The 10,417-nt window shown below is 38.1% G+C and overlaps 1 long non-coding RNA gene across 1 annotated transcript in view; it reads right to left on the reverse strand.

Moving 5' to 3' along the window:
* The window catches only part of LOC116444590, a 55,606-nt gene extending 51,865 nt beyond the window's left edge, over positions 1-3,741 (reverse strand). Inside the window, exon 1 of the long non-coding RNA XR_004240393.1 lies at positions 3,643-3,741. This is a non-coding gene — a long non-coding RNA (uncharacterized LOC116444590). The remainder of the gene's footprint in view (positions 1-3,642) is intronic.
* Between the last annotated feature and the right edge of the window lie 6,676 nt (positions 3,742-10,417).

Consider the following 10,417-nt stretch of genomic DNA (forward strand, 5'->3'; position numbering starts at 1 on the left):
CAGGAAGGGTAATGCAGCCTAGGCATCATGTGCTGTCTCTTCCGTGGACTTGAAGCCTTTGAAGGCTAGAGGCTGTACAAAGAGAACTGGGAGAGATTACAGGAGAATTTTTCAAAGGCATAAAGAGTTCTGAGGGACCTAGCTCCTATTCAAAATCAATGAGTGCTGGACACCTAATTAGCAAGGGTACTTTGAAAATCTCCCACTCCTTCTCCTTTATGCAAGTTCCTTGCTATAGAAATTGTACTGAAATAGAAATCTAATTGGGAAACACTGTGACCAGAAAACCACTGTGACCAGAGGTGAGGAAGTGGATTAACTGCATATATCAAGACAAAAACTTCTTCTCAGGCATGTTTATTGCACTTGCTGGTTGAAATCAAAATCAAAATCTTCACCAGTGTGCAAACTCTTTTGTTTTTCTCCTTGAATTTCAAGATTTGGACTCTGAAGATATCTTGTCTTTATGTGTTATTTTTCAGCAATATTACTTTGCTTTCTGTTATGTTGGTATTAGTGTTGCTTTCATAAAATAATATAAAGGCCCCTATCTGTGTTTAGAGGGCAGGACATACTCAGCTTGTCTGTGCTATTCCTGATAAAAGCATTCTTTGATGGCCAGAGGTTGTATCTGATTTCACGTTACAAGGTAGCAGCTGCAAGCAAGTGGATGATCATTGCTTTCCCACCACCCTCCCTACTCTCTCAGGTTTGAACCAAGAACAAGAAATGACTGGCAAGCCACTAAATTGCATGTCCATTACCTTCCAAAATGTAAACTCGAGTGCTAGCTCAAACCAGTATGACGTGGGAGCTGAAAGCTGGGAACAGGAGAATGGAGAACCCAAAGAGAGTTTGGTGAGACCTGTTGTGTGCGTGTCTGCATTATTGTATTACCTACATTCATAAACCAATCCTCTTCAGAGTTTTAGATATGACTGGCCTTGGAACAGTCATTTTTTCATTTTCATTATTATTTTCCTAACCATTATCCTGCGATATTTCATACATGACATTCCAGTGGATTATTACAAAACAATACATATTGTGTGGCACCTAAGTAAGCCTGGACCACTACAGTAATTAATTTCAGTTTAAATTCTTACACTTCTTCTCATTTTCAAGTGAGGTACTCCCTTACTGAGGCTCTGACTTCTGAAGTGACTTATATGGCTGGTGAGAGAAGATCTTTGTATAACCACCTACAGTTGCAGAAAGTATTTTATTTACCTTGTTTCTTCATCTCCTGATAAATGAGGATCAGCAGGGTCACCTGACAGTAAGGAAGCTTACCAAAACATTATATCATTTTTACATATGCTTTGAGAAAGGACTCAATTTTCTCCCTCAGGGAGCTGAAATTAAAGAGAAGTGAAAATAGATAAGGCACACGGACTACAGAAAGGTTATTAATTAAGAGTTTACTAATGTTTATGTGCAAATGGAGTATTTCAAAAAAGAAGCAGGAATGGTCGCTCTCATGCAAATTATTAGAGAACTAAGGTTGTTTTAATGAGAAGGACAAGGGCCACAGAGACATGCATGGCTCCATAGCAGAAGAAGTTTTTACTAGCAGCTACTGACAGACATGCTGGTAGCTGAGCAGAGATTGGCCTTTATATCTCCTTGGCAATAGGTATTTCTTTTGCCAGAAATAATTTTGGTCTTTCATCCAAGAGAAACTTTACTTCTTTCCCTTAAATATCATTCTGCTTTTTGTCATTCTGCCAGCTGATTCAAAGTCTCTGGCTTAGTGCCTTGATATGACACATTTTCAACTTGCCAAAAAAGAAAAATTTTATATAAAGCCATTCTGGCAAATATCTATTATCATCAAGCAAGAAAATCAAGGTCCCACTTGAAATATACATCTGATTTTAATCAAAGTATTAAGACTGATATTGATAAATGGGCCAGGAATTGCTCAAACGGTGACTAATGCTACACTGCCTGTGTAATAATTAGCTTAATGACAAGAACTACTGCGATGCAGCATGCCAATTTTCCCTTTGCATTTGCAAAAAGTAGATAATGTTTGAACTTCTTTGAAATAACTGTATGCTTTAAAATACTTTTTGTTTACATTCCATACAATTCTTTCTCTCATCACTCAAAAATTGTGCAACACTTCATTAGGATGTCTTTCCTAAGGGGACTCATCCTGGAAGCTATTCTTTTCATCCAGCTAGAACTTCTCCTTGTTTTAAGTCAGGGTTTTCTCATAGAAAAATATAAAAAGATAAAAATATTTGGACCATAATCCAGCACAGATTTATTAATTTCTTTCACTTAGAATGTATTTTCACACCATGAGTCATAGTACCAATGATAATCTTGCATCTTTCAATGCATGCAACTAACTGTACACTATGAAACAGGTAAGTATGTCAAAGTTGTCTCACCTTGTAGATGCAATTTTTTTTTTTTTTTTTAAGAATAATTGAAATTAAGAGAGCCCTGGCTTGCCAATAAAGAGCTTTTCATTTTTAACAGAAGGATTCAATATGTGAAATTTGGAGGGAAGTGCTTGCAGATCCCAGCATTTCCAACAAAAGCATAGTTCTGATACATGAAAGTCTCACACTTTGGAAGGTGCCTACTACTGAGTGTGATTATCCCAGCAATGCCTCATCATCACAAAGCCTTCAGGGCAGGTTTCAATAACTTGTTTGTCTTACACAGGACAGCAGAGTTTTGATCAGTGAATTCAGTTAGGAATTACTTGCCATGGTGATACACAGCTAGATTTCATTTACCATCATTTTATTACAGCCTCTGCAGCTAGATTCCTTTTATTATAGTTTTGTATGCTGTTACATTTTGCCTTGTAAGCTGGGGGGTAGATGAATATATTCCCCACAATCCATTAATATAGTGAAACTTCTGTTTCTCCCACTTCACATTAGTGAGGGAAAAGAAATCTGGCATGTGCACTCTCTGCAAGACAATAGATTTTTAATGGGTCTAATTCAAGAGTATTTCTTGCCAGGAAGGAAAAAAAGGAAAAAATTGCACTGTTTTGTAAAAGTTCTGTTTCTTAAAAAAATTCTGTACAAGAACTGAACCATTAAAACAGCAAACACATGAAAAGTATATCCAAAAGAACAGGGGATGAGATCTGGATCCATTTTTACTTACACCAAGTGTTTACTTAGCCAAGGCACTTAAGCAGCTGCCATTAGATAGAAACATCTATCAGACTAACGCAGGCAAAGTTCCCTGTTTCGCACAGTGCTTGCCACGAGATGTTTAGCTTTCGAGAGGGGCAAGAGGTAGTATCTGTCACTTCTTTAAACTGAGATGGTTTGAGGAGCTGCACCAGGCTACTGTACAGCCCAATTTTTCAGAACATGTCAGAGGGCAAATCTGAATTTCATAATGTTAGTGATTGGCTCTGAACCATAAAAATGCTTAGACTATTAAGAACTATGAACTTGCAGCTGAGGCAAGCAAAAAGAATTTCCTATATTTCCTTTTCTATACTTACATTTGGATTTTGATGTTCCGAGGAAAACAAAACACTGTTCTCTAGTATGCCATGCACAGAGACAACAATTTGGGACTTGAATTCTTATAAATAGTTTGTCTTGTCGTCATCACGGTTGCCCCTCTCCCTCCACTCTTACTGAAAGCAGTACTTACAGGAGCTAAACCAGGAGGCTTTCCAGGAGTCTTTTCAATCCATTAATTTACTTTTGTGATGGGAGGCTGTGGTCTAGGTCCAACATGGCAGGTCAGTGTGGCACCTATGGAAAAAGAAGAGAAATACACTGAGAACAATAATTCTCTGCAAATGGCAATCCTTAGAGAGAAGACAATGCTTAATCTGTGAAATAATAAGCAAATCAACACATTTAATACATGTGGAAATGTGTAAGAGTAGTATAAACAAAAAAGGCCATGGTAGAGCAAACACACTGCCCCTAAGGTGAAGGCTTTATCTGAGATAAAACATTTATACTGTACTCTGCACTCCTTCCAAATAAATAAAGAAAGATAAACTCAGACACCCTGCACTTTTCAGGTCTTGATACCAAACCTACTGAAGTTCATGAGTCACTGATTTTAACTGGTTTTGAATGAGACCCTTAAGGAGAAAAAACTGTATCCATGAGAATATTCCCTACTATTCAAGCAGTTTGAACATGTGCCTTGACAGAGTGTAACCCAACCAATTACCCATGCAACCTTGTATGTGAATAATTATCAGTTTATGTTGTCCCTGCTCTGACCTCCAATAATTACACTGTCAGCAAGCAGACCTCATCAGTCACTTGCCAACCTTATCTGCAGATTGGGGAATAAGAGTTTTGTTTACCTCTCCTTGAGTTACTGGAGAACTACGGAGAACATCTGCAGCATGATTTAAAGTGTAGCTTGTAGTTCTCAAACTCCACTGTTTAGGTAGTGCAAAGCAAAAAGTTGAACAGTTGAACAGGAGGTATCTTTGGCACCCTGAATATTTCTCCTTCAAGTATTCCTGTCATTCTCAATTGTTAACATGGACCTACTTAAACACAGAGCTATTTAAATACTTTTAAATGTTACTTGCTGTAGCTCTTCTCTCTGTTAGCTTTTGGCAATATAGGAAAGGACAGGAGAGCAAAGGTCTGGAGAACTTTGATCCCTTCAAACACTACAGGTTTGAAACACCACATGAACCATCTGATACAGTCCCTTCAGTAATCGTCTCCTCTGACTGTTTACTTGCCAGAATATTATATTCAGCCTTACATTTTATATTTCACACTGTCATAACAGAGAGCAATTTTTTATTTGTGCTTGGCCTGTAAAAGTATATAGAGACCATATTGTTTGATATTTTTTTCTCCTCATATTTCATTGAAATCTCAGCTGCCAGCTTCCTAGCACTGACTACATTACTTTTGAAGTGCAGTGTACCTTCTAACAATCTCTTATTTCAAAGCTTACATTTCCAGTCATAACTCAAATCTGCTTTTCTCCCTATGGTGCTCTTCCTCTGCAGATTATGGGAGTTGAGTTCTGTTAGAGGATTAAAGCATTAACAGTATTTACTTACATCTGCATTGATTTAATTTTTGGGCAGCTTTACTGAGAATACAGTAAAATTCCTTTTCATTGAAAGGAAGGCTCACAGAATGAACTCTGAAGGGCTGTAGAGTTATTTGGCACTGTTATCCCTAATCTGTGTGATGCAGGAAGGTTTCCACTTTCATATTTCTACAAGTAAAATTACTTAAAAGTATTACTTCCCATTTTGGGATTTTAGGACCTAAGTTCATCCTGATCAGCATTTCCCAGTAACAAGAACCCATCTGAGAAAATGTCAAGGTGAATCACAATACACAGAGAGGCAACTTCCCACAGATAAGAATTTAAAATCACAAGTCTCCTGTGAATCCCAGAAATCATGGCTCTCCTAGAAAATATTACTAATTAGTTTCCCTTGATTTTGCTTTTCCTTACAACAAATTCCCAGGTAAATAACTCATTGACGTGTCAGATTTGATACATCAAGTCTATCAGCACCACTCACGTGACACAGAAATTTTTAAGAAGTATTTACTTGAGAACTTCAAGAATAAAGGGAAAACTTTCAGTTTAACCATCTCAGCAATACCCCGTGACTTTTCGTGGCTTTGCTGTCTTCAGTGAGCCTCAGAGGAATATTAAAACAACACTGGGTATTTCTGGTAGGCCAAAGGAACTTCTTATTTCTGCTAAGGATATAATTGCTTGCATAGAAAATGAAGGTCAATAAAAATCACTACAGAGGTCAATAAAAATCACTTTATTAGTTTGGTAAGACTCCATAGTCTCGATTTGGTTTTCTTAACATTTAATACTACAACACTGAATTTTATTTTTTTTCCTCTAGTCTGTTTGCAAGCTTAGCTGTTTAAAAACTGGTATTAAAGAAATTACTAAATTTCCAGAGATTGCTATCAGGGCTCAAAAAGGAAGCACAGACAGTATTTTCTCTCCATCACAAGCTGTATTTGTCTTCCTATCCAGGATGTTATCCAGAACAAAGAAGTGCAGTCAGAAAGGGAAGGAAGTACAGCAACTCCATACTAAAGGAAAACTACAATGCAAAATGAGGAAAAGGCAACAGATGGAGACAACTGCTGTTACAGACCCATTATACTGCCTCCCCTACTCTAAAGGAATATTTATTGCCCACCTGCTGGCTAAAAAGGTGAACATTTCCTTTAGAACCTAAAATGAAGAACAAAAAAGGGAAAAATAAATTTTAAATGGGTTTTTCCCAGTGCTTAGAAACCAAAATGAAGCACAGACTGAAGTTTATTTTTTTCTTCCTTCCTTTTATTTCTACTTTTTCCAATGAGAAGCCAAAATGGAACTACCTGGCTTTGCCCGCTAGAGTTATCACACACCCATCATTTTAAGGGAAATAACTCATTTCAGTCATTACAGGAGCAAAGGAATGAATGAACCAATCTTTCTCAAAGCAACACTGACAAACATATTGTTGACTTAAAACCTTATTTTCAGTATAAAATTCAGTCTGAAGAAACCTAGTTTATGAAGACAAACTCCTGAAACACAAATCCATTATTTGAATCTTTACTCCAGAAGTCTGAAGCCTGGCTGAATTTGTACCTACTTTGATATCAGCCCAGCAGCCTCTGGTTTTGTACTTCCAAGGCTGGTAAGGAAAGGCCAAGGTGTGGAAGAAAACTGCTACACAGTTTAATTAGTGACTTCATGAACTGCAACTGCTTAGCACTTATGCATATTAATATTCTTCAATGTCTCATTGACTGTTCTGGGGAGGATAAAGCACCACAGGCTTTATCCTGTGATACCAGAAAATGGTTTCTCTGCTCAAAACCTGGAAATATCCAAGGAAAGGTCTTATCAAAGTTCTTGGAACACTTCACTGTAATGGTTTTGGTTCAAAATATTCATTACTTACTTATTTTCCTTCTGTGAGATAAGAATTAGGAGAAAAGCAAAGCAGGCACAAACCTTAAACAGTTGCAGTACAATGAAAGAGCTTTATTGCTAATAGAATTAAAAGTAAAGAGAAAATAACAAAACAAAAGTAAAGCAAATCCTCCCCCCCCCCCCCCCCCAGCACTTCTCTCCTTTTACCCAGCTCACACAAGGATGACAGAGCATGGGATGTTAGTCAGTGTTCCAGTTCTTGAAAAGTCTCTCTCTTATGCTTAAGGAAAAAAGGGTTTTCCTTCAGTTGCACGTGGTTCCCAAACTGCTACTAACAGCAGACACGCCCAGAAACAAACAATCTGCTGTGTGTAGAACATCTCTCCCATGAAAAATCTCACAGTTCCTTCACACTGCCAAACATGGGCCATCACATGGGTTTATTAATCTTTTTAAGGATAAGTTATTCTGGCCTGCACACAAAGGCTTTTCTTTGCCACAAGTCTCTAACAGCCTCTTACTACTTCTATATAGCCTGGCATTGGCACTCTTCACAATCTTCAGAGGCCACACGAGGATTCTCCATCCCCCCATGTTCTTCAAATGGATTAAAGAGACAAACAGTTTGCGGTATTACAGCTCCTTACCACGGCATGCAAGAAGGTTTCTTTTAAGCTGCGCGCCAGAATCGCGGCACCGCCCTCTTTTCTCCCGTCGCCATGCCCAGCTCCGTCCCACATGACTCACTTTCTCTTCCTCTCTGACTCTGACGCCGCCATGTTGAAGGGTGCTCTTGTTCGGGCTTTACGGTGGGGAAAGCCTCGCTCCCTCTGTGCTGCTGGCTGCGTGGTGTCCTCTTCAGTTCAGCACGAAGTGTGCTGGCTGCAGACAGGAGGCTCTGCCGGCTCCCGTTGACTCCGCCGGCTCCGCATGGAGAGGAGAGGGACCCGCCTGTCCCCAGAAGCCGCGCTGGATGGGTTTAGCTGTGAGCAGTCCATGGCTGGTTTTAGCTGCCTGCTGCTCTGGGACAGTTCCCCCGCAGCGACCCAGGGTCCGTGCCGCAGCGTTGGGAAAGGGGGAAAGGGGCAGTGGCCCCGGCCCGGCCCAGCGGGGCCGGGAGGCTCGGAGCCCCCCCACCTTCCAGCAGGCGAGCTCCGACAAAAAGGGGCAAGTCCCGCTTTTCTGTGCGGTTTAAATATGTAAATTGTGAGAAGCGTAATTGGTCTTAAAGACTGTCCATCAACTCAGGGTCAACCCAATACATTCACCTCACCTAAGTAACCTGTGATTTGGAGGGAATTCTACTCAGACTGAGCTACTGATACTCTGATACTGATGTTGATACTGAACTTCAGAATATCAGAGCTACTCAGACTGGAAGGAAAATCAAGAGCTTCAGAGACCTGCATCAGTCCTTGAAAGAAAGCAAGAATTCCACTTTTTCTACTGAGAATACCATCTAAAAACTGAAAAACTGTCCAAAAAAGAATGAAGACCTAAAACCAGTTGAAAATAATATTCTTATTTCCAAGCCTCTGTGAGACTTCTGCATGACTACATTTCAGGAATCTTTTTTGAAAGTCATTTTTTGGCTACAATATCTTGTAGTACCCTCAGTCTCACACAATATTAGTTATTTAAATAGCGTCTCAACAAACAGATCCTGCTCTACCTGCCACTAAAATGCAAGCTCATGCAGAATAAGCTTCTCAACTGCTCATCCTGGCCTTTCAGATATAAAACATAAGACAAATGGAGAACATAAAAACAATTCCAGCATAACACGAAGGAACAGATTTCTTAAAATATTTTTGTATCTATAAAATGCATGCACTTTTGTAAAGTGACACAATAACATCTACAGTAAAAAATTAAACAGTTGCTCATGCTAATTAGATGAGAGTGATATAAAACCAAACAGGTTTGGTTTTTTCCTTTTAAATTCACCCAGAGGTCTACCATAGCATGTAAGAAATTATTTGCAGGAATAGCAGTTATTTCAAATGGTTAGTCTGTTATTACAGTTGAAAGAGCAATAATCTTTGCTAGATCATTTTCAAGACACCAATAAAGCTGCATTAGGAATATTTCAAAATACAATATTGGTACACAGTCAGTTTTATAACGAGCATTTTTGCCATTTGCATCATTACCATCATGTGCAACTGCTAACGCTGCTTGTTCACAAATTAATATAAAATTGGCTATTTGCTTCCAGCTAACTACCCAGATAATGTGATGAACATGGATCATCATTGGATGTGAAAGATATTTAAAAATATTTTGATAATTCCTACTCATCCACAAAAATGGATTTACATCTCTAGAGAATATATTTCATTGTATCAGGTTCAGAAATCATGGAAACATGGTTATCCTTATAAAATCAATCTCTGTAAATGATGGAAAGATAAGGATTTGAAAATGTCTCCAAACTATTAGTAGCTTCTTCTGTAATTTTGAGAATATCTTGATGTGCAACTGAGTTGTAATTTTTGGAACTATATCAGAATAAGCAAGATAAAATCAGAACAAAATAAGCAAGATAAGATTAGAAAGACATTTTTAGGCTGAATATTATTTAGGCTTTTTTTCCATTACTTGAAAAATAAGCAAAAGAAACTTATCATGTATGTACTTAGGTTCATGAAAAAGCAATTTAACTGGAGAATAAACCTCAGTAAGGAATCAAAGAAAATTTATCAACATGAAAATTCAGATCTAAAAATTTAGCACACTAGAAAGCAGAAACAGAGATTCCACTAAGTGGCAAATACTGTTCTGCAACTAACTGATTTCATATTCCTATTTCAAGAAATGAATTTATCCTATTCCAAATCTGGCCACTCGTGCTGGAATAAGTACTGATTTCTCTGAAAACTACAACTGTTAGCGAGCACTGAATGCTGGCAAGAGATTTTTCTTTATGATCAACGTTGCAAATAAACTCAGGGGAGTGTGTGCATACTTATATGAGGAAATATTGAAATGTTCTTTCCTAAAGCCAAGTTGTTGTAATACATCAGCATTGAGAATTAATTTATTGATTTCTATGTCAGATACAGAATCTTGAGAAATATTTACTGGAGATGAATAAACTTTGAAATCCAATTTAGTTTTCCATGACCCCCGTTAAAGTGAGAGTTAATTTCAATAATTCATTAAAGGATTGATTCACTGATAATTTTAACATAGCTTGAGAATATCTATCTACCTGAAAGTTGCCATGTTAGTATACTATATAACTTTAAAAAAAATTAATCTATGCCTTACTGTCTTTTGAGTTTTAGAGGAAAAGGTGAGTTTTCTAATGTATGTCAGACAACTGGTCCTTCTCATAGCTGATTCTCCTCTTGGCAAGGGCTGGTATCAGGGGAACAGGACTGTAAACATGCAGAGCATTAGACACAGACAAACCAAAGCTCAATCACTCCACCAATAGTTCCAGTACGCTTTTTACAGTTCAGGTACCACATAGTATAATTTCTTGCCTGTCAAGTCCTTACTGAAGAGAATAGGAAGG

Source organism: Corvus moneduloides, chromosome 5 (genome assembly GCF_009650955.1).
Source record: "Corvus moneduloides isolate bCorMon1 chromosome 5, bCorMon1.pri, whole genome shotgun sequence".
Lineage (NCBI taxonomy): Eukaryota > Metazoa > Chordata > Aves > Passeriformes > Corvidae > Corvus > Corvus moneduloides.